This window comes from Equus przewalskii, chromosome 16 (genome assembly GCF_037783145.1).
Source record: "Equus przewalskii isolate Varuska chromosome 16, EquPr2, whole genome shotgun sequence".
In the NCBI taxonomy this organism is placed as follows: Eukaryota; Metazoa; Chordata; class Mammalia; order Perissodactyla; family Equidae; genus Equus; species Equus przewalskii.
In genome coordinates, this window is record NC_091846.1 from 11,607,654 (window position 1) to 11,625,147 (window position 17,494).

General features: G+C 41.1%; 1 protein-coding gene across 16 annotated transcripts in view; it reads left to right on the forward strand.

Moving 5' to 3' along the window:
• Positions 1–2,519: 2,519 nt before the first annotated feature.
• PDS5B (PDS5 cohesin associated factor B) overlaps positions 2,520–17,494 on the forward strand; it is a 194,240-nt gene continuing 179,265 nt past the window's right edge. For 7 of the 16 annotated variants that reach the window (XM_070577953.1, XM_070577957.1, XM_070577967.1 and 4 more), the window contains exon 1: positions 2,520–2,762. The gene's annotated coding sequence lies outside the window, so the exon portion shown is untranslated. Of the gene's footprint in view, positions 2,763–3,312; positions 4,128–17,494 lie in introns of those variants that run through there. The other 9 variants (XM_070577954.1, XM_070577958.1, XM_070577961.1 and 6 more) reach the window with 4 other exon arrangements.

Genomic DNA, 17,494 nt, shown 5'->3' on the forward strand with positions numbered 1-17,494 from the left:
GTACTATATTTCTAGAGGAGCATGTTCATACAGCATTCTTTTTTAAGCTGGAAATTATTTTCTTTCAAATTGTAAAAATTTGAAATTCTAGATCCTCAATAGACAATTTTCCAGCCTACACCTGCTGACACCTCCTACCACGTCCTGCAAGTTTCAGGTGTCCCCCAGAGACGGTAAGGAGGATAGTCAAGCCTATATGATTTGCAGCTTCAGGTGTGGAATAACAAAGATTTTAGAAACTATGCTCTAGTGTAGAGAGGCTGTATGCAAAATGTGATGGGGTAATGTAAGTGTTTTGGGGGTTGTTCATCTTAACTATGTGCATCCTTGATGTTTTCCAACTTCCTAATCCCCTTAACCTCAGCTTTAGACCCTACCGAAAGAAAAGAAAAGAAAAAAAAAGAATGAAGGAGAAAAAGTGCAGATAACCCAAATATAAGTGATGTGGTAGGCAGAATGATGGCACCCAAAGATATCTATGTCCTATTCCCCAGAACCTGTGAATATGTTAGGTTACATGGCAAAGGGGAATTGAAGTTGCAGATCAAATTAAGGTTGCTAATTATCTGACCTTAAATTAGGCTGGTTATCCTATATTATTCAGATGGGCCCAATATAATCACAGGGGTCCTTACAAGTAAATAAAGGAGGCAGAAGGGAGTTATAGAAAGAGATGTGACAATGGAAACAGGGTCAAGAGATGCTATGGTGCTGACTGTGAAGATGGAAGAGGAGGCACAAGAGCTAAGGATTGTGGTAACTTCTAGAAGCTGGAAAAGACAAGCAAATGGATTCTCCCCGAGACCCTCCAGAAAGGAATGCAGCTGTGCCAACATCTTGATTTTAGCCAGGTGAAACCTGTGTCAGTCTTCTGAATGATAGCACTGAAAGGCAATACATTTGTGTTATTTTAAGCTACTAACTTTGTGATAATTTGTAACAGCAATAGAAAATTAGTACAGGTGGGTGACTGGATTTGTGGTTCTTTGTAATCAAAAATAATTCTCCTAACCAAGTCTGTATAAAATCAGCATTTTTGTACATCATTTCCACATAATTTCCGTTTCTCAGGGTAGAGAGTGTCACAACTGATTTTTGAATGGTTTATGACCTCTTTTGTTGTTAGTGCTGTGGAGTTAATTCTGACTCACAGCGACCTTGTGTACAGCAGAGCAGAACTCTGCCAGATCTTTTTGCGCCATCCTCTCACCTTCTGTGCTATATCAGACGGAGCTCTGTTGCTATTCACAGGGTTTTCATGGTCAATCTTTTGGAGGTAGGTGGCCAGGTCCTTCTTCCAAGTCTGTCTTAGTCTGGAAGCTCCACTGAAACTGTCCACCATGGGTGACCCTGCTGGTATTTGAAATACCGGTGGCATCGCTTTCGGCATCACAGCAACATGCAGTCACCACAGTGTGACAACCGACAGACGGGTGGTGTGGTTCCCTCACTGGGAAACAAACAATGGGCACAGTGGTGAGAGCACCCAGTTTTAACCACTAGACCACCAGGCTGGCTTTTATATTGTTATATTTATAACTGTCTTAAATTATGCCACATTCAGTTATATTGGTCTTGATGAATTGCAACTTGGTTCTTTTTGGACTTTTTTATTAGATCAGTTCTAAGTTTACAACAAAATTGAGAGGTAGGTACAGAGACTTCCCATATACTCCCTGCCGCACACTTGGTTATTTTTTAAAGCCCTAATCACAGTTTATTTTTGTTTTAATACCAATTTCAGATTCCAGTTTTCCTAAACACGTTGCTTTAAATGAGGGTTTATGTTACGAATTTCTGTAAATCCATTTGCTGTTGTATAAAACATAGTTTCTTTTGTTAGAAACTATGCTGCATTGAGGCCTTAAAGATATTTTCCTGTCTCTGTCCTAATGGTAACTGCTGGATCAACTCTTAATATGCTCCCTCAAAGCTGCAGGAGGGAGGAGCGGCACCTCCTGGAGGTGAAGGGGGTTAGAAACCCACCTCCCGGAAGGCATCTTGTGGTCTTCAGTTTACTTTTGCCTCAAATAAGAACTGTGATAACAAAACGAATGAATGGAATGCTTCGTTACAGGTTGAATTAGTGTGTCTCCCCCTCACCTGGGGCCTAAACAACTCCTCAAAATGGGAAAGCTGTGGGATTAAGACGTAACACACAGTGCAGAAAAAAACCTATTTTATGGCATTTTGAGATGACTAGGTCAGAGTTACCAAGTCAGGAGCAAAGTAGGTAAGAATAGCAATTTTGTTTACATAACACAACGTCAGTACTCAATTTGCGTTTAAAACAGTGACCAACTTTTATCCCAAAAGTTAGAGATATATAACAACTTATGTGGCTTTCGGCAAAAGTCAAAGAAGCCGCAGAGGCAGGGGAAGCCTTGACAGCTGCCGCTCTCGCCGCCAGCGCGGCCACAGCGGCGGCGCGCCCGTGGGGCTGCGTGCGCGCGCGCCGGGGCGGGGCGGGGCGGGGCGGGAGCCCGGCGGGCGGCGGGCGCGCGCAGGCGCGCGGGGCTGTCTGGTCGGCAGGGGGCGCTGTGCGCCCACGCCGCGCTCTGCCTGCCCCCGGGTGCTGTCCGCGGCGGTTCGATTGGAGCAGCCGCCGAAGAGCGCTTGGCGCCATTTTGAAGCGGAGAGGAGGAGGAACGGCCGGGCTGGCTGCGGAAGGGGAGGGGGGGGAGGAGGCGATTGGATGCGGCGGCGACGGCGGATCCCGGAGAGCAGCGGAGTGAGAGGTGTAGCGAGGCAGGCACCCGGAGGTAGGAAACAATTCAGTTAACGGAAAGGAAATGTCTCTTCTTTCTGGTCGCCGTGCCCCATTTTTCAGCGCCCGCCACCGCGGCTGTGTGTGTGGCGGGGCTCAAGCGCCGCCCGCCTGCCCGTCGGGACTCGCCTCCCGGCAGCGGGGGCTGCAGCGCCGGCTGCCCGGCGGCGCGGGGCCGGGGGCGGCGGGCGCGGGCCGGGGGCGTGGGCCGGGCTGCGCGGTGGGGGTGGGGAGGGCCCGCGGCCGGCGCGCGCTCCACGCCGCGGGCTCCGCCGCAGCCTCGGGAAATTAAACTTGCCGCCCTGGCCCCGGGCGGGCGGCCGCGGCGGCGAGGGCGGCGGGCGGCCGGCGGTGACCTTGCGCGCGGGCGGGGGTCCGCGCCCCGAGCCGGCGCCCGCGCCCCTCCCCCCGCGCCCGGCGGCCGGCGGCTGTTTCCCGGGCGGCAGGCGGCGGCGCGGCGCTCCTGTTGAATCCTCCCGCTGGCGGGTTTTCCCCCTTCCGGGCGAGGGGCGGGGAGCGCGGGGCCGGGCCGGGCCGGGCGGCGTGTGCGGCCGCCGGTGCCCGCGCGCTTCGGCCGCGCCGCCCAGCCTCTGCTCCGGGCGACGAAAACGGGCTGCGAGAGTGACATTTTTGCACTGCGACTTGCCAGTCGTCGGGGATGAAGCGCGCTCCCCGCGCCTCTTAGAGCTGGTGCGAGGGGAACCCGAGGACCTCGTTGAGGAAGAGCCTAGCGCTGGCCGCGGGGACTCCTCCCTGGCGGCCGCTGGGGTCTGGCTTTCCTTTAGGAAGCCTGGGAGTTGGGACAACAATGAAAATGCTGTGCAGTTGTCAGTAGTTAACATCTTTGCACTCTGTTATCGTAGCGAAACTGGAAAAGTTTTGGGTCAGGAGAAAAACCCTGTTTGTCGTTGTTGCTGTCGTGTTTTGGTGACTGCGTTACAGCTGCGAGAAGCGGCGCTGCGTTCCGGGGTCGGTGCCGGGACGCGTCTGGACCCTGAAATGCCGCGCCTCGGCGTCTTCAGAATTGCACGCTGCCGCGATCCTCCTCGCCGCCCGTGTACACTCGCGGAAGGGTGCCTGCCCACTCCGCACACGTTTTGGGCATCCCAAGTAACCCAATAAAGGGAAGCCTTTATTTTACTTTGAAGAAAGTGTACTGTGAACGCTCTTCTCATACTTTTATTGTAAGATGATGGATGGGCAGCGCTGTCTTGAACGACCCTACCCTGTTTGTTAGTTTCGGAAACTTTAATATAGCCTTTGATTTCGAAGGTTGGTCTGCGGTCTTGAGTGAGTTGGGAAGTGTTCTACTGTCTTCCTAACACCCTTTAGAAGTTTAAGTGTGCTTATATATAAAGAGGTGAGCTGCAAATAAATCATAATTTAAAACTAGAATGGCAGTGTAATCGTGATTCTCAACACATATAAAGTTCCAAGATAGAACATGTTCTGTGTCAATTCATATAGTAGTCAACTAAAATAGTTAAGAAAACAGAAATGGTGTTAAGCAAAATAAGGGCTAGAAAGAACTCTTCTTGTCTATGCAGTACATATGTCAGAGATGGTAGAATTTTTAGGGCCAATGAAATGAGCATTCCTATCGCATATGTACGTCAGTTTGTGGACAGTTAATCTCGTATCATCTGGTGATAGCAGGAAACGTAGTTAAAATGTATAGTGGTGAATATGGAGGTGAAAGTTTCAGCATGGAACTTACTATGTTAAGATAGATTTATTCTCGAGACTTAACTATAAAGACACATCTTATGTCAGAATATTATTCTTTCGAAATGAATTTACAAATATATATAGAAAAGGTGCGCTATAGGCGTTCTTTGATTATTGAAGTAGCTTAAGTAGTAATTTTTTTTTTGGCCCTTTTTTGATGGTTTGAAAAATTATCCTCATAGCTGGGTTTTACTTGAAGGTGCATTTTAAATGACAAGGTAGTTTTGTATTGGCCTTTTTTTTTTTTTTTAAGAGAACTTTTGTGCCCTTTCCTACTTTCTCCTTTTTTGTTGAGGTTGATTCTCCTTGTATTAACTTTGTTTTTACAGCAGCTTTTGTTCTCTTCCTGTTGCTTTTATTCCTGTCTGGGTATGTCCTTTTCCCTCATTTTCTCCAAGAATTAGGGGAGGTAATGTGTTGATAGTGATTCTTGTTGTCGTGAGCAGTTTTGTACTAAGCTTATTTGACGTGTGATGCTACTGACTTGGCTGTTGGGTAAGTTTTAATTTTTAAATTTATTTAAAAATTGTTCTGCAGCTTTAATGAAGAGTAACATTTTGAGGACAGGCTTTATCAATAATTTGTTATCAAATAAAATGATACCTTGTGTTAGACAGGGCTTGCCGTGGTGAAGAGTGAAATGATAGAATATACCCAAAACTTTGAGGGGAGGGAAATATTTTGGGAGGTTGTGTTCTTTCTTGCTTCTCTCTCTTGGAGCATTAGGATTCTTCTCTGGCTTCCTCAGTGCTAGTTTTTTTTTATCATGTATGCCTGGAGTTAACAGGAGAGCTCACTGTGATTTGGCTTGCATGACAAGTACTGTATGTGATTTATATTAGAAAAGAATAAATTTTTGTTTCCTTTGTTAGTGTCAGAGAGCTACAAGGAAATTTAAAGATCTCTAGCTCACTTATCATATGCATGAAAAATTGGGTTCAGATTGTAATTTAATTGATTTATCCAATGTCACAGTCATATCCATGCAGTGGGATTGGGGCAGCCGTTAGATCTCCTGGAAATTTAGAAGGTTGTGCGTGGTCTGTATTGTTTTATTCAAGACTTAAGCAATGTTTAAAGTTATTATCAGGTAGCATTTTATTCTCTATCTGCTTCTCCCCTTTTTGTTTCATTCATTCAATCAAGAAATAAAGTTTCAAGGTTAGCCATGTGTTTGAGTCTGGTTTTAATAATTTCTATCCAGGATTCAGTCCACTTAAGTTGTCTCAGGATAACCTCTTGCATGTCTCTGTCTCCTGGAGCTGCTTGGTCTTTTCATTGTGTAGCGTTACTTGACATGGCATTTATTTATTCTTCTTGAAACTTGTAAGCTAGAGTAATTTGGAAGTTAGTATTGAACTTTATTTTGTTATAAGATGTATGATTGTGTATTTTTTTACTTTTAAACTCAATTTGCAGCAGAAGTCATTTGTCACTTCCATTACAATAGATATTTGGAGAAAATTGCATTTGTTGTGAGAATTCCTGTTTGGGAATGTTAAAAATTCCAAGAATACTTAGTTTAAAAAATAAGCCCAGTAATTTCTCTGAAATTGTATTTACTTTTTAAGCTTATTTTGGAAGCTGACAAATGGTTCCCAATTCTGACTCCTTGGAGTGTAGAGGTCAGGTCTTCTTCACACTGTACTGTTATGAACCACCTCATGATAACCATTTTCCTCAATACTTGAAAAGGGTTTTATAACCTTTTCTCACTAATTAGTTCAAAATTAAGGATAAATTTGCTGCTTTGAGACTGTATTTGTTTTAGTTGGCAAGGGTGATCATGCACAGTGAGAAAATCACAAAGATTAAAGTTTGAGTAAAACTTAGTTTTACTAAATCTGAGATATTTGAAAATATTCATAATAGTTATTGTGCTCTGATGATTAAATATTAATAGTAAACAGTAATTAGAAATACTTGGTTTAGCTGTGTAAAACTTAAAAGTTCAGCTAAGGGGAGTGGAGGGAAGACTAACAAAAGCAGGAAGCTATTTTGAGGCATCTTTAAGGGCCATGAACTAGAAGTACTCCACTAACCTGCCTCTGCCTTTGACAGAGAATGCTCTGACCTGATTCACTTAAAATGAACAAACGTTAAGCTTCCACATGCGAACAGTACCAGGGGTGATGCAATAAACAGGCCTGCGACCCTACCCTGAGTTTAGAGTAGTGGTTGGCCACCTGCACCAAGGTGATGAGAGCTGAGGAAAACCAGAGAGGAGGATGGCTGCTGTTAAGTGGTTCTACAAGGGGCAGGCCTTCCTCCCTCTTCAGTGACAGTTAAGGTTGCTCTTTTTTATGTGGGAGAGTCAAATTAGCCAAGACTAGATATAAAACTGATAGAAGAAGGAGCAGGTATTATAATCACAGCCATTGTCTCTCTCTAGGAGGGAATGGTTAGGGGCCTGAAAGGAAACGAGAGTTTGTGATTCCCTGGGCAGAGTTGGGATTCTTTCTGTTCTTTCATCTCAGAGGTGGTTTTAGAGAAGTAATTGAAGAGATTTTTAAAGAAAAGCCCCAGATATATATCCAAAATATATCCCTTACTAGCTGAAATTCCATCAGGCAATTTCAGTTAGTCTTCAGCTATTGGGACCAGGGAGGGGTATGTGTGTGGAGAATTGGTGAGAGTAGTGAATGAGGTTGGGAGAAATAGAGTAAAGAGTTATATATTTTTTGGTTTAAAAGTTATTTATGGTTATCATAAAAAAAATTCTGATGATACAGAAAAATAAAAATAAAAGCTACTTTTCATCTTCCCCCGAAAAGATAACCCACTGTTAACTGTTTCCAGAAAGTTTACTTTTCTTTTTTTTAAAGATTTTATTTTACTTTTCCCTTTTTCTCCCCAAAGCCTCGCGGGACATAGTTGTATGTTCTTCGTTGTGGGTCCTTCTAGTTGTGGCATGTGGGACGCTGCCTCAGCGTGATTTGATGAGCAGTGCCGTGTCTGCGCCCAGGATTCGAACCAACGAAGCACTGGGCTGCCTGCTGCAGAGCGCGCGAACTTAACCACTCGGCCACGGGGCCAGCCCTGAAAGTTTACTTTTCAAAAAATTTATACAAATAGTATTATATTGTACTCCTTTTTTTTTTACTCCCAGATTTACTTTGTTCCCTAGTTAATGTCACAGAACTCTTCGTTTTGGCACACATAGATCAACATAATTTAAAAAAATGGTTAGAGTATTTTATTATATGAATGTATCATAACTTATTTGTTCTGACTTATTTTGAGTGATTTTGTTGTTGTTGTTGTGAGTGTCATGGAGTTGATTCCAAGTCCGAGTGACCCTCTGTACAGCAGAGTGGAACCTGCCCAGTTTTCTGCACCATCCTCTCATTTTCCAGCGCTTGTGTCAGACAGTGCTCCGCTGCCATTCACAGGGTTTTCATGGCAGCTCTTTTTGGAAGGGGGTGGCCAGGTCCTTCTTCCTAGTCTGTCTTAGACTGGAAGCTCTGCTGAAACCTGTCCACCCTGGGTGACCCTGCTGGTATTTCAAATACCGGTGGCATAGCTTTCAGCATCACAGCAACACGCAGCCACTACAGTGTGACAACTAACAGATGGATAGTGTGGTTCCCTGACGGGGAAATGGACCTTGGCGCCGGTGGTGAGAGTGCTGAATCTTAACCACTAGACCACCACTGAGTGATATTTAGGTTATAACAGTTTACGCTATCTAGTAGTATATGAGTATGCCTGTTATATGTTCACCAACATTGGACTTTATTCAACTTTCTGCTTTTTGCCTATTTGATATGTGAAATTTATATCTTGTTTTGGGTTTGCATTCCTTGTGAGTGAGGGTAAACATTTTTTTGTATGCTTTATTGGGCAGAGATTACTTGTAGCACATACTTTAGACTGAGTAGCTTAATGTACTTGTGACCCCCACCCCCATCCCCACCTTATCTAAAATGGTCTGGGGGAGGTGGACCTTTCAGAGAAGAGTAAAATTCTAGAGCCCATGGCACCTTTAGGGGGAGCAGTGCTCTAAATGGAGAGGCTACAGTGTTATGCTTTGAACAACTAAGCGTTAGCATGAGGATATTGAAAGCCCTTAACTTGTGTTAACGGAAGCTATATAAAGGCAGGAAGGGAGATTTGAGAGGGCAAATAAATTTTGTATAGGGTCATCTCTCTCTCCTGTCTGCTTGCCCTGTCTTACTATTCCTTCATCCCACCCCTAACTGGCATTTCATTTTTTTTTTTTATACTGTCATTTGGTTTGCTCCTCTTCCCTGGTAGGGGTGGCAACCTTAGCCTTGGTATTTCAGTTCCTCCAGAGATAAGGGACACTTAGTTTTTCTTATAAGGGAAACTGATTTTCCTTCAAACCGGTCCAAGGGAGCAGTTCTTATTTCTAACATCCTTTAGATCTATTTTCTGATCTTTATAGTACCTCTTTATAGTTGATACTCTGCTAGTGTCAGAGGTCTTACATGCTGAACTGTACAGAAATCTGGGGATGTCAGCATGGCTACATGAGGTTTGTTCCAGTTTAATCTCTACATACTGCCCCCACCCCCAGCTTCACATTTTTTTATGAAATGAGTTTTTTCTTGGTAAGCTTGGTAGGTGATTGGTTTAAGAGGCTCCTGTTTGTCATCCGCACCGCCCCCCCCCCCCCCCCGCAGCACAGAGGTGATGTTCATTAGCTAGATTGTTGTGATCTTTTCACAATGCATCTATATCTGAAAACATCAAGTTGTATACGTTAAATATATACAACTTTTATATATCAAAGATATCTCAGTAAACTGTTAAAAACAAGAATGTCCTTATCCGTCTCCAGTTACAATATACACTAGTTAACATCAAATAGCTGGTCCTTTTTTGTATTACTCCTAATCTAGGGTAGAGTTTCTCAAATAGGGATGATTTTTGGACACCGCCTCCCTCGGCAGTCCCTCCCCCAAGGACATTTAGCAATGTCTGAAGACATTTTGGTTGTCACTACCCGGGGGAGAGGGGAAGAGTGTTGCTACTGGCATCTGGTGGGCAGAGGCCCGGGATGTTGCTAAACATCCTACAGTGTGTAGGTCAGTCCTCCACAACAAAAAGTCATCTGGCCCAAAGTGGCAGTAGTGCTGAGGTTGAGAAATCCCAGTCTAGGCAGAACTAGTCTGGGAAGCCTGCAGTTAGCCCAGCTCAGCTGAGTTAGGCATGCCCACCAACTTGGATGATAGCAGTCAAGCAGTAGTAATGTTTCATGTAATCTTACACTCAAAATGGCAAGCTCTGAAATAGAGCTCTTGAGCACTTTTTTTCTCCTCTGTCTCTTTGGTACCTTTCTTTCTCCCCTACCTTTATGGTGCAGCATAATTAGGTCAAGGCTTTGTAGTCCTACTTGGAATTTGGAAGGTCACTAGCATTTAAGACGTGAACAGCAGTAGCAGCATATTTAGATATTTGATAGGATGCTTGATAAGTAAAGTCCCTTTCTAAGGAAGGCCGAAGAGCATGACAGTTAATAAGCATGTAGACTTGGAGACAGGATAAAAACCCAGGCAGTCTTGATTCTGTTACTAGCTAGCTGTGTCACTGTGGGCAAATTACCTAATCTGACGAAGACTCAGTTTCTTAATCTGTAAAGTGGGGATAATAGTAGATAATCTCATTTTTAAAAATAGCTTTATTGAGATATAATTCACATAGCATACAATTCACCCATTGAAAGTATACAATTCATTATTTTCTGGTACATTCACAGGTTTGTGCAATCATCACCACAAACTGATTTTAGAACATTTTTGCCTCCCATAAAAGAAACCCCAAACTCACTGTCTGTCACTTCCTGTCACTCCTTATCTCATTAGTTTTTGGCATAAGCCAGGCTAAATGCTTACCCTGGTACCGAATATGTAAGTCCTCAATAAAAAAACGATTATAATGGTGCAGGGAGACTTTATTTGTGACTGTGGAAAAGTTCATTCACATCACTTTAGAGAAGACAAAGATGGGTAATTGTTGAATGGATATTTGCATACTATGCTATGCAAGGAAATTGTGCTCAGAGATATAAAGATGAAAGATAGTCCTTCAACTAAGAGATGTATATTCAAGTAGGAGGAAAGAGACTGGCATTATAAAATACCGGTTATAATTATAAAGCAAGGTAGAAGGAAGTGCTTTCAGGAAGATGTAAACAAAATGTTTGAACTTGGAAATCTGATAAAAGGAGATTAATTAATCATGTTAGGCTGAGAGTGCAGGAACCGTGAAAAAGTTCTTGAAGGAGGGACCATTTTGACCAAGACTTAGATGATAAAATATGGGACTTTGGCTCCTACGAAGAGCACTTGAAGAATGCTATGCTTCTTGAGGTATTGGTGGTATTGTTATTATAATTATCATCATCATCATCATTTTTTGCTGCCGCCCAGTGATTGCTTCTGGTAGCTACACTCACACCATTTTTTGATGTTTCTAATCTGTTGCGAATTTGAAAATTATCTAAGTGTATTAAATAGAAAAGCTTTTAGTGAGAGCCTGATGTCTGTGAGAAAAGGATATGAATATGTGGCTTATGCTGTCACTTTGAGTTAGTTGCCTTTTTATTTTATTCTCTGGGTTAATTGGGTTTATAGAATAAATAATTCCTAGATGAATTAGGCTCGTATAAATGTTTTCCTTTGATTTCTTCTCCACCTATATCTGCTCTCTCTCCTAAATTTCCTGTCGTCTTTTTCTAGTGTACTGTCGGGCACAACACCTCCAGTACAATGTGTCCAAAACTGAGCTGCCTTCCCCTACCCTTTAACATCCTGCTTTGGTTAATAACACAGTTATCTTATTTCTTACTTTTTTAAACTTGTAAGAGGTGACTAGGTTTGTTATCAAGTCAGAAACCTGGGAGTCGTCTTGACCCTTCCATCTCCTTTACTTCTCACATCAAATGAGTTACCAAATTCTGTTGATTCTGATACCGTATTTTCAAAAGTTTTTTGTTTTTGTACTGTATGCACATCAATACTTCAAAAGTACAAAAAGCAAAAAGAGAAAAAAGATATATAATAAGTCTCTCATCCATACTCTTCTCCATCTGCCTAATTCCCAAAGTCCTACAATTGTTTTCTAATATTGATTTTTAATGTATCCCGGAGATTTTTAAAATGCAACCATATACAAATATATTTATCCCACTCACTCCTACCCCTCTCCCCACATGTTTTACACTAATGTTGGAAACTTTAGCCACCTTTTACTTTTTTCACCTAGCAGTATACCTTGGAGATCTTTCTATATTAGTATATGAAGTGTTAGTATGCTCTCGTTCGCTTGCTCTCAACACTGCAGAGTGTTCATTTTTATTTATGTACCATAATTTAGCTCATTGATGGACAGATTGTTTCCAATTTTTACTATTATAAAAATGCTGCATTGAGCAACCTTGTACATATATAATTTTGTACATATGCAGGTGTCTGTAGGATAAATTTTTAGTACTGTTGCTGGGTCAAAGAATATAGCAGATATAATTTTGATAGATAGTCTGTTTTTTCTTTCTTTTTTTTTTTTTAGGAAGATTAGCCCCGAGCTAACATCTGCTGCCAGTCCACCTCTTTTTGCCAAGGAAGGCTGGCCCTGAGCTAACATCCATGCCCATCTTCCTCCATTTTATATGTGGGACGCCTACCACAGCATGGCTTGCCGAGTGGTGCCATGTCTGCACCCGGGATGTGAACCGGTGAACCCCGGGCAGTGGAAGCAGAACGTGCACACTTAACTGCTGCGCCACCGGGCTGGCCCTGATAGATATTGTTAAATTGCCCTTCACAGGGGTTGTAATAGTAATGTATATATGAGAATACTTGTTTCCCTATAGTCTTGCCAACACAGTGTATAATCAAACTTTTTGGATTTTTGCCAATATGATAGGTGAAAAATATCTCAGTGTAGTTTTATTTCACATTTCTTTTATGAGTGAAGCTGAGCATCTTTTCATGTGTTTGAGCCATTTTTATTTTTTTCTGTGAACTGTGTGATCTTAATCTTTACCCATTTTCCTGTTCATTTTGGTGATTCTTAAATTTTTCTTCAGTCCAGGTGCCATTGGTTGGTTTACTAAAAGTAAACCTGACTTGCTTGTTTGCAGGCTGACGGGTCTCTGCTTCCAGTTTCACTCCCTTCTGGGCTACTTCTTAACTGTTTAACAGAGTGATACTTCTAATCACAGATTTGAATTTGTCATTCCCTTGTTTAAAAATATTCAGTGGCTCTTCCCTGCCTCTGTGATGCACATGCATTAGCGTCTTGCCTATCTACCTTGCCAGCATTTCCTTTCACTTCCTTATAGGTTCTCCAAATTCCGAAAACCCTAAACTGCTCCTTGCTCGCTGTTGTGGTAGACCCTTTGTCTCTGTCTTTGCGTGTGCTGTTTCTCTGCTTATAGTGGTCCTGCTTATCCACACTTCAAAAGTCCTGCTTTTCATCCTCCACCTAATGGAAAAACTTTTGTAATATCTAACTCTTCTTTCAGGCAACGTATGGTACTCTTTTCTCCATCTCACAAGACCCTAGTATACCTCTATAATAGAAATCCTCACATCTTGTGTTATTTAAGGATGTGTTTCCTTGTCCTAGATTGTTAGCTTCTTGAGGGCATGGACTTTTAGTTATTTTGGAACCTGGCATAGTGTTTGGCACATAATAGATGATAAATATTTACTGAATACACATAAATATATGTGTATATACACTAAATATACATTTGGATAACCCAAGACTAAAAGGAAAAAAAGGAGAATTAATACAATGATCTCACATTCGTTTTAAAATTTATTTATGTACATTGAAATGTGAAGTAAAAACAATAAAATGTACAGATCTTAGGTATTCACTTTGATGAGGTGTGACAATTATACTCATGTAACCAATACCCGAAAGATGATATGGAGCATTTTTTTTTTTACATTTAAAAATTATTTTATTGAGGTTATATTTGCTTATATCATTGAGGAAATTTCAGGTGTACGTTATATTTCAGTTTCTGTATAGACTGCATCATGTTCACCACCAATAGTCTAGTTTTTATTCACCACTATACATGTGTACTCCTTTCTCTCTTTTGCCCTCTCCACACTCGATATAGAACATTTTTATCACCCCAGAAAGTTCCTTAGTTCCTATTTCTATTCAGTTCCGTGCTCTGATTTCTAACAATGTAGATTTGTTTTGTTCTGTTTTCATACAGTGTGTCCTTTTTTGCATTTAGCTTCTTTTGCTTAACATATATTTCCACACTCATCCATAAGGTTGGATGTATCAGAGTTTTTATTGCTGAGAGGTGTCTCATTGGATGAATGTGTGAGTTTATCTTTTCTTTTGTTGATGGGCATTTGAGTTGTTTCCAGTTTTTTACTGTTAAGGCCTATACGGGTCTTCTTGCGAACATGTGTTTTCATTTCTCTTATGTAAATACCTAGGAATGGAGTTATTGGTTCATAGGTATGTTTAACTATATGAGAAACTGCCACATAGTTTTTCAAAGTGGGGTTCCACTTTATATTCCCACCATGAATATATGAAAGTTCTAGTTGTTCTGCATCCTTGCTAACATTTGGATAATCAGTCTTTTTAATATTAGCCATTTTAGTGGGTGTGAAATAGTATCTCATTGTGGTTTTGTTTTGGATTTCCTTGGTGGCTAATGATGTTGAGCACCTTTTCATATGGTTATTGACAGTGCATTTTCTTTTGTGGAATGCCTCTTCAAGTTTCCTGTACATTTAAAAAAATTGGTTATCTTTTTATTATTGATGTGTAAGAATTCTTAGCATAGTCTGGATACAGCTTTTTTGTCAGATCAGTGTATTGAGAGCTGAAGTTTTAATTTCAAAGTCTAGTTAATCAGTTTTTTCTTTAATAGGTTATGCTTTTTGAGTCCTCAGAAGTTTTTGCCTACCCAAAAGTCATGATAATAATTTCGTATGTTTTCTTTTAGAAATTTCCTAGTCTTAACTGTTAGATATAGGACTGTGGTCCTTCTTGAATTATTGTGCATGGTGTGAAGTAGGGGTTGATGTTCATTTTTTTTTGGTGAGGAAGATTGTCCCTGAGCTAACACCTATGCCAGTCTTCCTCTGCCTTGTATGTGGGGCACTCCCGCAGCATGGCTTGATGAGTGGTGTGTAGGTCTTTGCCTGGGATCTGAAGCCACAAACCCTGGGCCGCTGAAGCGGAGCCTGCAAACTTAACTACTACACCACCAGTCCAGCCCCTCAGATTCACTTTTAAAAATACATTTATCCAATTCCAACATCATTGAAGAAAACCTTCCATTCCTGCACTGAATTGCCTATGTCTAGAATCATTCGAACTTGTGTGTATGGATTTATTTCTGGGCTCTATTCTGTTTCATTGATCTACTTGTTTCTCCTATGCCAGTATCGTCCTGCTTTTATTACTGTACTTGGAATCAAGTTGTGTGAATCCTCTAACATTTTTTGGCCAGTATAGTTCCTTTGTGTTTTCATATAAATTTTAAGATGTCAATTTATTTAAAAAAAAAAAAAAGCCTGTGGGATTTTGATTGGGATTGTGTTGCTCTATAGATAAATTTAGGGAGAACTGACCTCTAACAATTTTGAATTTGGTAGTCGGCCTCTAACATGATTTGCACTGATCCCTGCCCCTGTTCTTTGCACCCTTTTATAGTCACCTTGCACATTGTGTTAGGGTTCCTCTGTGTGACCAATAGAATATGGTAAACGTGATGATATGTCACTTCTGAAATTAGGTCATGAAAGACACAATGGCTTGTGTATTGGTCTTTCTTTCTTTCTCTGGTCACTCATTCTAGGAGAAATCAGTTGTAGAGAGACCCACTGTCAAGACTGTGAGGGGTCTGAGACTTTACCCTGCTACAGTTAGCCTGTTAGCCTGCTACAGTTTCACAGATGCTGATAGAAGACACGATACTCCTGCATCAGAGTCAAAAAACAATTTATTGTCACAGCTATAGTGGTAGCCAAAATATCAGCATTTTTGCACCAGTTCCTTGAGCTCCAGTTCGCACTTGGTGATGTGGAGAGGGCCAGATGACACTTGCACAGGCAGTGGATTGCATTACAGGAGAGGAACTCTGAATATAGGGAATCTGGGTATTTTTTAGTGGGCAGTAAGCATACCTGCTCTTTCCTCTAGAGGAGACTTAATCTTCTAAGTCTGTTCACTTACGAATGTCTTTGGTAAGATAGTCTGGAATGGAGGGCAGTCAGAACCTCAGTAGCAAGATGTGCAGAAATGCAAAAGACTCATGCAGTATTGTCTCCTAACATCCACATGACAAAATGCTGAGGCCTTCTGGTAGTAGCCTTGAGTGAGCTTGGGAGGAGATCTTCTAGCGCTCAGTTGACTGCAGACCCAACTACAATTTGACTGCAACTGTGTGAGAGACCTTTGAGCCACATCCACCAGCTAAGCTGCTCCCGGACTCCTGACCCTTAGAAACCGTGTGAGATGATAAATGTTGTTTTCAACTGCTAAGTTTTCGGGTAGTTTATTAAATAGCAATAGATTGTGTACCTCTCCTTTTATTTGTCATCTTTATTTTAACGTGTACTATAAATATATGTAGTTTTATGTAAGTATACAGTTATGCATTGCTTGATGGGGATACGTTCTGAGAAATGCATTGTTAGGCAGTTTTGTTGTCTTGCAAACATCATAGAGTCCAGTTACACAAACCTAGATGGTATAGCTTACTACACACCTAGGCTATATGGTACTAATCTTATGGGACCACCATTATATACGCAGTCTGAATGAAACGTTATGCATTGCATGACTGTGTATATGTATGTAAGATCTCTACATCAGCTTACTAAAATAGGTTTTTACATATTAGTATATTAACGTTAATGTGTAATGTGATGATGTTAATGTATTAATATATACATATAATATAAATTAACATTTTAATGTTCTCTGTAGAGATCTTGCCTATTAAATTTATTCCTGAAAGGTTTTTTTTTTTTTTTTTGAGGAAGATTAGCCCTCAGCTAACTACTGCCAGTCCTCCTCTTTTTGCTGAGGAAGCCTGGCTCTTAGCTAACATCCGTGCCCCTCTTCCTCTACTTTATATGTGGGACGCCTACCACAGCATGGCTGCCAAGCAGTGCCATGTCTGCACCCAGGATCTGAACCAGCGAACCCCGGGCCGCCGAGAAGCGGAATGTGTGAACTTTACCGCTGCGTCACCGGGCCGGCCCCATGAAAGTTTTTTTTTATGCTATTAAAAAGGAAATTTTCTAAATTTCATTTTTCAAAATTTTCCTGCTAGTTTATAGAGATACAATAATTGTTTTAAAACTATTGTCTTTATATTCTTTGACCTTGCTTAAATTCATTTAGTTGCAGTAGTCTTTTTGTAGAGTCTTTACGATTTTCTTTGCAAAAACTATCATCATCGGTGAATAAGATAGTTGTATTCCTTCTTTTCCCATCTTACACACTTTTTATTTCGTCTTACCTTATTGCACTGTCTAGCATCTTCAATTTAGTATTGAAGAGAAATGATAAGAATGGGCATCCTTGTTCCCAGTCTAAAGGGGAAAGCATTGTCTTTCACCATTGAATAGAATGTCAGCAGAGAATTTTTTGTAGATTATGAGAAGTCAGAGGATGTTACTTTCTATTCCTAGTTTGAGATTTTTATTTTTAAATTATGAATGGCTGTTGAGTTTTGTCAAATGTACCCCCTTTTTGTATTTATTGAGATGATTGTATGGTTTTTATCCTTTATTCTGTTACTATGGTGAATTGTATTTATTGATTTTTGAAAGTTAAGCCAATTTTGCGTTCCTGGGATATCATCACTTGGTCATGAATGTGTTGCCCATTTATCTGTTCTGGATTTGGTCTGCTATTATTTCTTTAAGGACTTTAGTGTCTCTGTTTATGAGAATTATTGATCTATAATTGTCATTTCATGTAATGCCTTTTGGTAGCATGGTTATGCTAGTCTTTTAAAACTATTTGGGAAAT